Source organism: Pelobates fuscus, chromosome 12 (assembly GCF_036172605.1).
Source record: "Pelobates fuscus isolate aPelFus1 chromosome 12, aPelFus1.pri, whole genome shotgun sequence".
NCBI classification, from domain to species: domain Eukaryota; kingdom Metazoa; phylum Chordata; class Amphibia; order Anura; family Pelobatidae; genus Pelobates; species Pelobates fuscus.
In genome coordinates this window covers 78,378,100-78,391,745 of record NC_086328.1, presented here as the reverse complement: position 1 = coordinate 78,391,745, position 13,646 = coordinate 78,378,100, and positions in this window count along the sequence as shown.

The following is a 13,646-nucleotide window of genomic DNA, read 5'->3' as shown; positions in this document are numbered from 1 at the left end:
TGGTCTATAATTTTTCACTTCAGTTGGTGTTTTGCCTGGTTTTAGTATTGGCAGAACATTTGCCTTTAACATTTCTTGTGGAAACGCTCCCTTTTTTATGGCCTCGTTAAAAGTCTCAGTTAATGGATCTGCAATTATATCCTTCATCTCTTTATAAAACCTATTACTGAATCCATCTGGGCCTGGAGTTTTATATTGTGCCAATGTATTTATTTGTTCTAATACCTCTTCTTTTGTGATATCTTTATTTAGATTTTCTCTTTGTTCTATAGATATTTTTGGGATTTTCACCTCCTTAAGATATTTTTCTATTTTCTCGTTTGAGTTATTTTTAGGTAAATTATACAAGGATTTATAGAATTGATTAAAAGCTTCTCATATTTCTTTAGGTGCTATGCATGTTTTCCCGTCATATATAATTTTATCTATTCTATTATCTGCTTTACTTTTTTTTGGTTGGTTTGTTAAGATTTTATCTGCTTTATTTTGCCGGTAATAATATTTAATTTTTAATTTAGACATTTTTTTTTTCTATATTTTCTAAAATTTTATTTTTTATAGTCTGTTTAATTTTTTCTATTCTTATTTGACCTTCTCTATTTGGATTATCCTTATATTCTTTAATAATTTGATATAATTGAATATACCACATAGCCAACCTCAATCCTTCTGTTCTTTGAATATGTTTTTTAATCTTTATACAGTGCCCTCTAATCGTTGCCTTATATGCGCACCATATTGTTACATCTGATAACTCTAACGATTTATTTTCTATAAAAAAATATTTTGAGACCTCTCTCAAAAGTTCTTGATTTTCTTTATTATATAAGATTGACTCATCTAATTTCCAGGTTGTCCTTGGATGATTGATCTTCCCTTCTTTTAATGTCATTATAATACTGTTATGGTCAGACCATATCATGGTTTTTATCTCTATCTGTTCCACTTTTTCTCTTATTCTTGTATCACCTATGAAAAAATCAATCCTTGAAAATGAGTTGTGGGGCCATGAGTAAAAGGAATATTCTTTAATTATTGGGTTTCTTATTCTCCAAATATCGAATAGGTTGTTCTTTTTAATAATATTAGAAAAGGTTTTAGTGTTCCTCAATTTAGTTTTATCTGTGTTTATATTATTTTATCTGTGTGTGTCCATTTCTGTGTCCAAAACACAATTAAAATCTCCCCCCAATAATATACAACCCATAGCAATTTTGTCTACACGCTCTAGGATTTGAGAAAGTAATTTCATCGGGTTAATATTAGGTAAGTATATATTTACCAAAGTATATAGATCACCATTAATTGTACAAACTAAAATTAGGAACCTTCCTTCTACATCACTCTCCTGATGTTGTATTTCTACTTGTATGTGTTTTGAAAACATAATTGCCACCCCTGCCCTTTTTTCCTCTTTTTGAGAAGAAGTGAATACCAATGGAAAAAATTTCTTACACCAACTAATTTTCTCTTTAAGGGTCCAATGTGTCTCCTGTATTAGTGCCACTTGAATATTTTCAGATTCTAAATAATCATTAAAAGCCCATTTTTTTTTTTAGGTGTATTTAAGCCCTGAATATTAATTGATATTAATTTCAACATTTAATGACTGATTAACCATCCTCTCTTACTTCCACGTCGATTAACTCTAATCACAATGTCATTCACCACTGTACCTAATTCATTCATACTACACATACATTCTTCCATTTTAGCGTCTTCTACTAAAATCTCTATATTGTTTAGAGATCTATACTTTCATTAGCTTAAGTTGCCTTCTTGTAGGCAATCTCTAAGTCCTATTAAGAACTCATGGGCGAAGTAATTTGGGCTTTGTAGCGGTACAGATTTATTTACTGAATCTATGATTATTGTTTAATTCACACATATTCGGATTCTTTGTGTACCTCCCTCTCCTCCTCTCTCCCCCCTCCCTCTCCCCTCCCCCTTCTGCGCTTAAGGGGAGGAGAGAGAGAGAGAGAGAGAGAGAAAGAGAGAGAGAAAAAAAAAATAAACCTATCACACCTATTATTTCCCTGTGATCTACACTTCTCTACTTTAATCCTCGTATTGTAATCTGCTCTGAGTGTTTTCCTTTTATTGCTTCTTTCAAAATATTGTGCTTTTAGTGCCAGTGTTCTCTGTTTTATTCTTTTATGTGATACCTCTATTATCCCTAACCGTATTTCTCCTCTGATTATTTTGTTCTTTATATTTATTAAACTCAGAGAAAGGTGAATGTATATTTATTCTATTTCCCCTTATTACCATCCTGTGTCTGACTCTTATCGTTTCTTACCTATTCCGTGTATATATTTTATTCTCCGTTGTGGTTACTACTAGTGTAAATTCATACAAATTATTGTGTTATTACATTGTACTCCGTGAGTCTATAACTATTGTTTTTATAAAATATTCTATAAACCGTATTGGAAAAAAAAACAAAAACATTACATTAATTCCTCCCCTCTCTCTCTCCCCGCCCCTATTCATGCTGCCAAATTTTTTTATGTTAATTGTTTCTCATTTATCCAGGATAGTATTTTATCCAACGAGTCAAAAACCTCTACGTGATCTTCCATAAACACTTTTATAGCTGTTGGAAAACTCCACGTATATTTTATATTATGTTGCCTTAATATAGCTGTTGCTGGTCCATATTTTTTTCTTTGTGCTCGAGTAAAGAAAGACAGGTCTGGGAAGATTTGTATATTTTTGAATTCTTCTCCTTGCAGCTCTTTTTTCTGCTTGCTTTCAGTATTATTTCTTTAAATTGAAATGATTGAAAGCAGCAAATTATATCTCTTGCCTTATTGTCTGGAATACTTTTGGGTTTGAACACCCTATGATATCTTTCCATATTGCAGTTGTATTTTTCCACTTCAATCCCCCAGGCTTTCCAGAGATTGATTACATAGTCTGGTATATTCTCTTGCTCAATAGTTTATGGTACATTTTTTATTCTCAAATTATTACGCCGAGAGCGATCTTCCAAGTCTCCCAGTTTCGTTTCTAGTGCATTGATTTTCTTTGTCATTTCTTTATTTTGTTCTAATATTATTTTTTCTTGGAATTCAATAGATGTAATTGTTTCTTCCGCCGTATTTATTTTTTCTGTCAGCTGTCTCATTTGGCCGAGAATCTCTTCCGAACTCTGATTCATGTGTTTCATTAAAGTTTTTGATTGAGATTCTATGCATCTTTCTAACAATTCTGCAGTTATCTGTGTGCTAGGTATGCTCTCTTGGCTACTCGGTGATTCTTCGATTCTTGAAGTCATTAGGGATGTATTCTCTGTTTGTTTCTCTTTGATTGTTTTATTAGGAGGTGAAAAAAAGTTCATAGTTTCTTTTCCTAGTTTAGAATTTTTTTTCTCCTTTTTTGAGTAATTTTCTCTTGGGATTTTGCTACCATTTTGCTATACCTATGGCCTTAGATTTTAATAAGGTTTATTGCTTTTATTGATTTCCCTTACCTCTTCTTTTCTTCTCTTCCTTTTTCCTTCTCTTTTTTCTCTATTTTTTCTGTTCTTTTTTTCCCTTATTTTTTTTTTCACTTTATTTCTTTCTTCCTTGTCTCCTTAATACTTATCTATTACCTTTTTTATAGAGAGATCTAATGTTATCGGCATCTATTATATATAGTTGCGCTTTTTAATTGCCGTTATTTTCAATTGAGGTATGCCTCTTTTCCGAAGCTATATATGCTGGTGCCTTGTTAGTAAATTATTTATAGCCAGTTGGAAAAAAAGAAAAAAAAATTAACCACTGACCAGTATGAACAGTATGTCCGATATAAACAGTATGAATAGAATTATTTCTCCGTTCTTTGCGATATACTTTTAAGGTCTTTACCTCGTGAGGCAGCACCAGTCAATGACCTCTACGATTTCAATCGCCTCTACAGTGACCTGCTGGAGTCTCCTACCAGTCCACAGCAGAAAAATAGACTTTTTAAAAACCTATCATTAGTAGCCGGTTTTTCGAATTTAGTAGCCAGAGAGATACGCAAAACTTATCGCTGGCCACATCCTTAACCCGTTGGTTAATTAATCGCTACCGCATGACATGCGCATTGTCGTCTCTTTGGCCTATTCCAGTTATAACCAATTAACCTCCAATAAACACAGACACAAGGATTATTTGGCAAAAATATTCCACGGCTTTATTAATTACATAAATATATAAAAATTAAGATATAAAATTTAAGAGGTCATTGTCACCAATATTTGAAAAGACATTCCCCCAATTAACATAACTAAATACCCAGACAATGACCTCAAACATATTTACATAATACCATATAACAATGTAACATATCATAAATAACATAAACAATTAACACAGCCACCCAGGGCAACCATTTCCAATTGTAGGGGCATACCAAGACACCCCTACACCATTATCATAGCCACCAAGGGCATCCCATTTCACAGTAGGGGCATACCAAGACACCCCTACACCATTGTCCCAGCCACCAAGGGCATCCATTTCCAGTGTAGGGGCATACCGAGACACCCCTACACCCCCAGGTTCGTAGCTACCGCCGAGCTCGAACCTACCACCAAATCTAAAGGTAAGTATTCCTCTTGACCTATCCCACTTACCAAAAACCGACCTACCCCCAATTAAACTAAACCATCCCCCGCCACAGCACAGAGCTTGACCCCTCAAGCCTCCTGGGCGCCCCCACCCCGAATAAACAAAGCCTGCCGCAAACCATCCTGAAAGCCCAAATTAAGAAAATCCAAACCCACCTCAGACAAATGAACCCCATCACGCCGGAAGTATCCCGGTAACATATCCTCCAGCTCCCTGTGCCGCACTACTACCCCCCCAGATCTCTTAATAAAAATCGCCAACAACTTATTGAACTTCCGTCTATATCTTGCCATCGCTGCGAAATCCCTCGCATGACGCCAATGGAAACGCGGTACCGTTTCCGACCAAACAATAACCACCCCGGGGATCAAAGACCTCAACTTATCCAAGTCCCTTTTAATCCCACAAACTAATTCCCTTTGCGGGACCAACCCAAAATCATTCCCCCCTGTGTGGAACAATATGAACTCGGGGACTTCCCCTTGCCCTATCCTCCGGAATAAATCCAAACACGTGTCTCTCCAACCATAACCACGAAAACCAAACCACAACACACGTAATACATTCAACGGAAAGCCGAGCTGCGTGCCTTGTCTCCGAACTGCAGCCCTCCGTTCAGCCCAGTAGACATATGAGTGGCCTACTATCCATGCGACTCCACCTGCAAAGAAAATAAATAACTTATAACCACGGCCAACCTGAATTGTACCGCCAAAACATCAACTTCATTTATAATAACAGGTCAGGTCGTACATATGAACGGAATCTAAGCGATTCCCATCTCCCAATTTTCTTAACCAACTCGTCCCCCAAGCCTAATCTCGCCACCTCTGTGGCAGCCCCAATCCTGAACGAGTGGGTGCCAAATTGCGAGGGATCCATGCCCAAGCGCTCCAAACCCAACTTAAAGACCCTGGTGAATTGGAACCTCGACAACGCCGAGCCGTCAGCATGGCGAAAAAATGAACCCCGCCCCTCCTGGGCGGACTTCCACATATCGCTGAGCACAGCCCACCGGGCAAGCCTCCACCTGAGGTATAGCAGACAGCTTAATCGTCCGACCTCTCCCAAAGACATCAGTCTTCGAGCGCCGTAGCCGAATAGCTACTTCTGCTACCCTCAAGTCCACGTCCTCGAACTGAAGACCCCCTTGCCTAAGCTTACTCCCACTTACAATCTCACTCACCCGAAATGCCCCAAAAAAGGCCCATACAAAAGCCACCTTAAATAGCAAGACCTCAAACAGCGAGAAACACAAACTTGGCAAGACCCCCAGAAGCTGCAGAAGCACCGTGAAAGACACCGGCCTCCTACTGTCAGGGACAGACTTCCCCTTGCGATAACCTTTAACTGCCTGCCGCACAATAAACGACTTTGTCAAATCCTCCCACCCACGGAGCTTGAAGAGAAACGCCAGGGCTGCCAAGTTCCGACCAACCACTGCCGGGGAAGCACCCCCTGCGAACAGCCGGCAAAGCAACCATAACAGAGTCTCGAGACGTACCTTTGCCGATACCATGTCCCCTGTACAGCCTACTGCTTCGTCCCACCTTTCCCACACTTTACTATACGCTGCCCACGTGCCCGGAGCCAACGAATCCCTGATCAGTCTTCCAAGCAAGATGTCCCGAGCCGCCACATCAGATCCGGACATGGCAGACCCTCCCGTTGCGCGGTCGGAGCCTCCGCCCAAAACTTTTCCCACTGAAAGCGAGAAAGAGCATCAGCAATTACGTTTAAGAAACCTGGGACATGACGTGCACGAAAAACAATGTTCAACTGCATGCAGTACAAAACAAACCGACGAAGCAAGCGGACCACTGGGACCGAGGACGCTGACAGATTGTTCACCGCCTCCACAACAGCCATGTTGTCTGTAAAGAAAACCACTCTCCTATTGCGTAAAACCTGGCCCCACAATGAGAGTGCCACCACCAATGGGAACAGCTCGAGAAAAGCCAAGTTCCGAATCAGCGGGCTGACTGCCCACCTTTCAGGCCATCTTTCCGCACACCACTGACCCGCGAAGTAGGCCCCCGATGCATCGGTAAAGAATTCCAACTCGGGCGACTCAATACACTTTTCCCTGAAAAAGACCTTCCCATTAAAATCCTTCAGGAAGGTCTCCCATACCCCCAAGTCCTCCTTGATCGGAGCGGTGACTCTAATAAAATGATGAGGTGACCGCACTCCCGCCGTGGCTTTGGCTAGGAACCGGTTAAACACCCTACCCACCGGAATAATGCGACAAGCGAAATTCAACCGTCCCAACAGCGATTGTATATCCCTCAGTGTCGCCTTCCTTGCCCCCCGCAACTCTGAAATAGCGTCGCGCAGGGACTCCAACTTATCCGCTGGCAACCTACATTCCCCGGCGACCGTGTCAATTTCAAGTCCTAGGAAACTAAGGCAAGTAACAGGCCCCACGGTCTTGTCGCGAGCCAGAGGTATCCCAAAAACCTGGCTAACCCATTCAAGACACCGCAACCTGAAACGGCAAGCGTCAGAGCCGGCCGGCCCCACACACAAGAAGTCATCCAAATAATGGACCACAAACTTGGTGCCCGCCTCCTTCCTCACTACCCATTCCACGAACGTACTAAATTTCTCAAAGTACGCACATGAAATGGAGCATCCCATAAGTAGACACAGATCCACAAAATAGCTATCATCAATAAAACAACCCAATAAGTGGTGACACATTGGGTGAATGGGCAAAAGGCGGAAAGCCGCTTCTATGTCCGCCTTAGCCAACAACGCTCCGCGTCCTGCCTCCCTTACCAGCTCGACCGCCTGGTCGAATGATGCATAGGAAACAGAACAGAGAGCCCCGTCAATGTCATCATTGACCGATGACCCTTTCGGGTATGACAAGTGGTGGATGAGGCAAAATTTTCCCGCCTCCTTCTTTGGCACTAAGCCTAGAGGGGAAACCCTGATATCGGGCAGCGGAGGCTCTTTATACGGTCCCGCCATCCGGCCCAGGCAAACCTCATGAAGCAATTTCTCACACACTACATCATGATGTTCGCCAACGGAGCGCAGATTACGGAAACGAGGCGCCACAACCCGCTCCCGGAAGGGAATGATAAAACCCTTCGTAAATCCCTCAAACAACAAACAGGCATCCTCTCGTTTACCGTAGCTGTTTAGCCACGGAAGCATCGCGTCTACCTTCACTGGTGACCGACCCAGCGGCAGCGGATGGTGCCGAAGCACCTCCGGCCGAGCTAGGTGCTGCGGACTTACCCCGCTTGAAACACCGGTTGTAACCGTGCCCCCCTCCGCATCCGGAGCATTCATGCTTAAAGCGGCATGAGGCACCCCACTTACATTGGCCCTCGTTATAGAGCCAGCAAAATCCCTTCCTTTGCGCAGCCGACGCGGTGGAAGAGGCACCGACGCCAGCCCCCCCTTGAAAGGGGGCCGCCTTCTGGGACATCATCAGCTTCATCCATAACGGTAGGTCCATCTGATCCCACCTCATCCCTGGATTAGCTGATAGCCTCTGGCGAAACTGCTCATCGTACCGCCACCAGGCTAGCCCCCCATAAGTGCGGTAAGACTCCCACACCCCGTCTAAGTAACAAAACAGTTGGGAACATTTTTCAGGGGCCTTTTCCCCCAGCACACTCGCCAGTATGCAAAATGCTCGCAACCAATTCCCGAAAGTTTTCGTGATTTTCCTATACCGACGCCGTTTTTCCTCCTCCTCTTTTTTAGCGTCCTTTTTATCCTCCTCCTTCAAATCCAGGTACTCATCTAAAGGGAGAAGGGAGAAGATCTCCACAAATTCACCCTTCCACAACCTTTCCTTAACTTCCATCTTAAGGTGACACCCTAGCGGACCCGCAAACGACACGTGTACATTCTGCCGTGCTGCATCCGGAATCTCGCCCACTAGCGTGTCCCTCTCCGCAGCCACTTCTGAGGCTACTGACCCCGCTAACGCTGCTGCCAACTCACCTGCCCCACTCCCCGCCCGCTCGGGGACCGGAAGCACCCCCGACCCCAAACCCGACGATCCTGGCAACCAAGCCCTGCTAAAAGAAGCCCCCTTATCCAGCCCTGAACTCCAAGATGTAAGGAACGATTTTAAGCCCTCTAATAAATCTCCAGAGTGTGGTGTACTGTGCAACTCACCGACCAAACCCCGTGGTGTTGCTGATCCTGGGGCTGCATCCCGAACTCCGCCATGCGATGGGCCTGGCGATGCTGCTGCGAATTCTCCGCCGTCCCTAGGCCTCCTGCGGCCCGCTGACCCGACTTCCAATGACCTGTGGACGAAAGAAGCACAACTGGGGAGGCCGTCTTCAGAACCCAAATCCTCCCTAACCTCAACCCTTGCGCTTCTATGCGTACTGCTACTCCTGGCCTGCCGGTCCTTTCTGCCACACCTGTCCCCGGACGAACTTCTGTCCCGCCTGTCAGGAGAGCCCCTGCTCGCCGACCTGGATGCACTCCCCCGCGAGACTGGACCCCGAACGGGTGAGCCGCGGTAACGCCCAACCGAAGACTCCCCGCTGCTGCTGCGCTGTCTGCTCCGCCGGTTACTCCTGGAGCGATGACGGGATCCCCTATCACCCCCCCTGTCTCTGCGCCAACTAACGGGGCTGTCCGACCTATCCTGAGCGCGGCCTTCCCTGCCCGCCCGCTGATCTGTCGGCCTACAGCGCCCCATCTCTGTGCCAGTTCTGGAGGGGGCCATGCCACTGCCTGCTGTGACCCCGCCACCCGTCACCAGCGCCCTATGAGCAGTCCTATTGCCTGTCACCTGCGGCCGCTGCGCTGATGGAAGGGGTGCTTGCGGCCTAGCCCTCGCTTGCTGCAACCCGCTGCGTGCTCTGGGTGCCGCCCTACCCGCCCTGGAATGGGTGGCAGGTGCTGACTGTCCCCTGCTATCCAAGCCCTTACTGGCTGCCCCATCATCTGCTGAACCTGAACGGGTTAAGAGGGCCTCACTTGACAACCCCTGTTTTTTACCCCTTTTTGCCCTAACTGACCCAGGGGGCGACTCACCGCGATTACTCTGTCCCGCGGGTTGCTCCCTGCTCCCAACGGGGCCCGCTGCTGGTAACGAGCCCGCTGCCTCTGCGTTCCTCGGCGCCATCTTGTCCTGACCGCACACCTCAGATGCTGCTTGCCGACCTTGGTGCGCGGTCGCCTCCGGGCCGCTACCTCCGCGGATCCTAGCCCGGCCGCCACATCTCCTGTTGCCGGTCCTTGTCCTGCCTGCTGACGGGCTGCGACTCCTAACCGCGCCAGCACCGGCATCAGGGCTCAATCGTTGTGGAGGCCTGGTCCGGCGTGAAGTCCTCCGCGCCGGCGCCGCCGACGGACCCGCCATGCTCAGTGCTGCCCCCAGCTGCTGCTCCATCCAAGCTGTGCCATGCTGCCGGATCGCCGCCTTCACGCCCTCGAGGATCGCTGCCATATCACTCTCAGCCACGGAATCCATCTGAAAAACAAAGAAGAAGAAATCCCAACCAGAAGCCAGCAACAGCTAACAACAGGTAAAGATTTCAAATTAAAATGGAACCCAATTTTAAAATGGCGAATATTTATATGACTAAGCCACTCCCCTTTTACCAATTGACCAATCAAGTAACACTCCTCCATAGGCCTGCCTCCTAGCTCTGTCAAGGCCCATTCCACCTAGCTTTGCTTATTCCATGGGCTTCATTCTCACGAAAAAAACGTTTAACAACTGAACCATATAAACCATGTGAATAGGCTTATATCTCCGTTCTTTTCGTCACGGTTTAAACACTTTAACCGTGTGAGGCAACGCCAAATCATACTCTCCACAGTAACCTGCTGGAGTTTCCCACCCAGTTACCCAGTTACAACATAGTAATGCAGTTTCTAATGAGCATATAAAATCTTGTCTATAACAGCATGATTTTCAAATTTGGACATTACAAAATCTTGTCTATAGCAACATAAGTTTCAAATTTAGCAGCCAAAGGGATACGAGAGGATTAGCCCTAGCCCTAGCCATACACAAATAAACAGCACTTTTGGCACTAGTATATCTCTCTTTAGCTTAAGTGGACTATGGACTGTGTTTATATATCTTCCAGAGAGTAGATGGGAGGGGGGAAGAAAAAAAAAAAAAAGGAGTCAGAAAGAGGTTCTCTACTTATCCCTTATCTCTGCGGGTAGAATTTCGGCTTTTCCTCTGCCGCCCTTCACTTCAATTCTTCGGGGTACTTGGCTGTTGGCTTCCCAATACGGACATGCAGATATATGCTTATTCCCGACCTTGTCTCCGACATCTCCCGCTCACTAAACTCAGATCTCCCTCGACCGCGTCTTCAACCGCCGCCCGCCCTCCTTAGCTCCGCCCTCCGGTGCGTGCGTCCGCACCTACGTCATCTCGCCCCGCACTCCTATGATATATATCTCTGTAATGGGTATTAAACTACCAAGACAAACATACAAACTTCTAAAATTGTTTCACATTGAAATTTTATTTTAGTCCTTTTAGATTGTGACCTGTAACTTTCAAAATAAACTGAAATCCTACACACATTATGTACTTTGTAAATCAAATCATAGTATGTACTTTGTAATGTGTTGGTACAATAAATGAGAGAGATGCAAATTGCAGTTGAACACAAAAAGAAAACAAAATGCAAAAATTGCTTGTGTCCTCAAGGGTATGTCCAGCTTCTGAAGCGTTGTCCTTAAGGGGTTAAGTGAGAATTCAAAGCACATTTTACATTTGAGGTCAAGATCAGCAAATATTAGTTTGGGATGGCTGCAGCTCCTGAACAAGTCTCCTAATAACAAGAGGAGTATAGAAAGGGTTAAGTGAAAGCAAATCTACACGCTTGCTTTCTATGGTAATGAGTGGTCATCAGAGGTTTATCAGTGAGTTTTACATTTGGGAAACGCTGCAGGTGGATGTAATGCCAGCTCCGAGAGAGACAGTGTGGGTGGCTCTTAAAAGAGCCCTTGTTTTAGCAGGTGATGGAGATGGGGTATTTACTTGGCGCTGGTGTACTTTGTGACTGCTTTGGTGCCCTCAGACACGGCATGCTTTGCTAGCTCTCTGGGTAGTAGCAGGTGCACGGCGGTCTGGATCTCCCGGGAGGTGATGGTGGAGCGCTTGTTGTAGTGAGCCAGGCGAGAGGCTTCTCCTGCAATGCGCTCAAAGATATCATTGACAAAGAAGTTCATGATCCCCATGGCCTTGGAGGAAATGCCGGTGTCGGGGTAGACCTGCTTCAGCACCTTGTACACAGCCAAAAAAACCTTCTTTCTGGAAGAAGGGGGTAGGTGTATTTTCTCTAATATGATTGTGTGTTAATTTTCGTTTTAAATTGGGAGCTCCTCTGTACACCAGAGAGACCACAATTAGTGTACAGAGGAGCTCCCAATTTAAAACGAAAATTAACACACAATCATATTAGATAAAATACACCTACCCCCTTCTTCCAGAAATAAGGTTTTTTTGGCTGTGGACAGTGTTTAGCGTGTAGAAGCACGAAAAGTGCAAAGAGACATATTACAGAATTCCATGACTCAAAAGGAGAAAATAAGTATAAGATACGCCAGATGATTACATGCTTCTCAAAAAGAGTAATATAGGTTTTAAAATGCTCGTGCAATTTATTGTATGTGGGCAGGGCCGGCGCCACCTGTAAGGCGACCTAGGCAGCCGCCTAGGGCGCAACTTACCAGGGGGCGCCGGATCCCTGTCCCCGCTGCGCCTCCTCATGCTGCGCCGCCTGAGCGCTTTAGCAAGCCCCAGGCGGCGCAGCACTGCTGCAGGAGGGCGGCCGGGTTTGTGACCGGCAGGAGGGAAGCGCAGAGCGCTCCCTCCTGCCGGTCTCCATGTAGCGTGGCCGGGCAGCGCGGAACGGGGACAGGAACCTTTGTTTCCTGTACCCGGCCGCCGGCGGAATGACAGGAAGTGCTCACTCAGTGAGCATTTCCTGTCATTCCGCCGGCGGCCGGGTACAGGAAACAGAGGTTCCTGTCCCGCGTTCCGCGCCGCCCGGCCACGCTACATGGGCAGGAGGGGAGGGTAAGGACCACTAAGGGAGGGGGGGGGGGTTAAGGACCACTAAGGGAGAGGGGGGTTAAGGACCACTAAGGGGGGGGGGGGGTTTAAAGGACCACTAAGGGGGGGGGGGGTTTAAAGGACCACTAAGGGAGAGGGGGGGTATAAGGACCACTAAGGGAGGAGGGGTGGTTTAAGGACCACTAAGGGAGGGGGGGGGGTATAAGGACCACTAAGGGAGGGGGGGGTTAAGGACCACTAAGGGGGGGGGTTAAGGACCACTAAGGGGGGGGGGTTAAGGACCACTAAGGGAGAGGGGGGGGGGGTTTAAAGGACCACTAAGGGAGAGGGGGGGTATAAGGACCACTAAGGGAGGAGGGGTGGTTTAAGGACCACTAAGGGAGGGGGGTATAAGGACCACTAAGGGAGGGGGGGTATAAGGACCACTAAGGGGGGGGGGTTAAGGACCACTAAGGGAGGGGGGGGTATAAGGACCACTAAGGGAGGGGGGGGTATAAGGACCACTAAGGGAGGGGGGGTATAAGGACCACTAAGGGAGGGGGGGTATAAGGACCACTAAGGGAGGGGGGGTATAAGGACCACTAGGGGAGGGGGGGTATAAGGACCACTAGGGGAGGGGGGGTATAAGGACCACTAGGGGAGGGGGGGATAAGGACCACTAGGGGAGGGATGGGGGGATAAGGACCACTAGGGGAGGGATGGGGGGGATAAGGACCACTAGGGGAGGGGGGATAAGGACCACTAAGGGGGGAAGGACCACCAAAGGGGGGTAAGGAGGGAGGACTACTAAGGAGAGGGGAGGAGGGTGATTACCACTAAGGGGGTGGGGGGAGTAGGGGAAGGACCACTAAGGGGTTTGTGAGAGGGAGGACCACTAAGGGGTTTGGGAGAGGGAGGACCACTAAGGGGGGAGGGGGGAGTGAGAAGACCACCAAGGGGGACTGCAGAGGGACAGGGGGCTAAGGGAGAGCACTAAGTGACAGAAGGGGAGAACACGGAGGGACAGAAGGGAA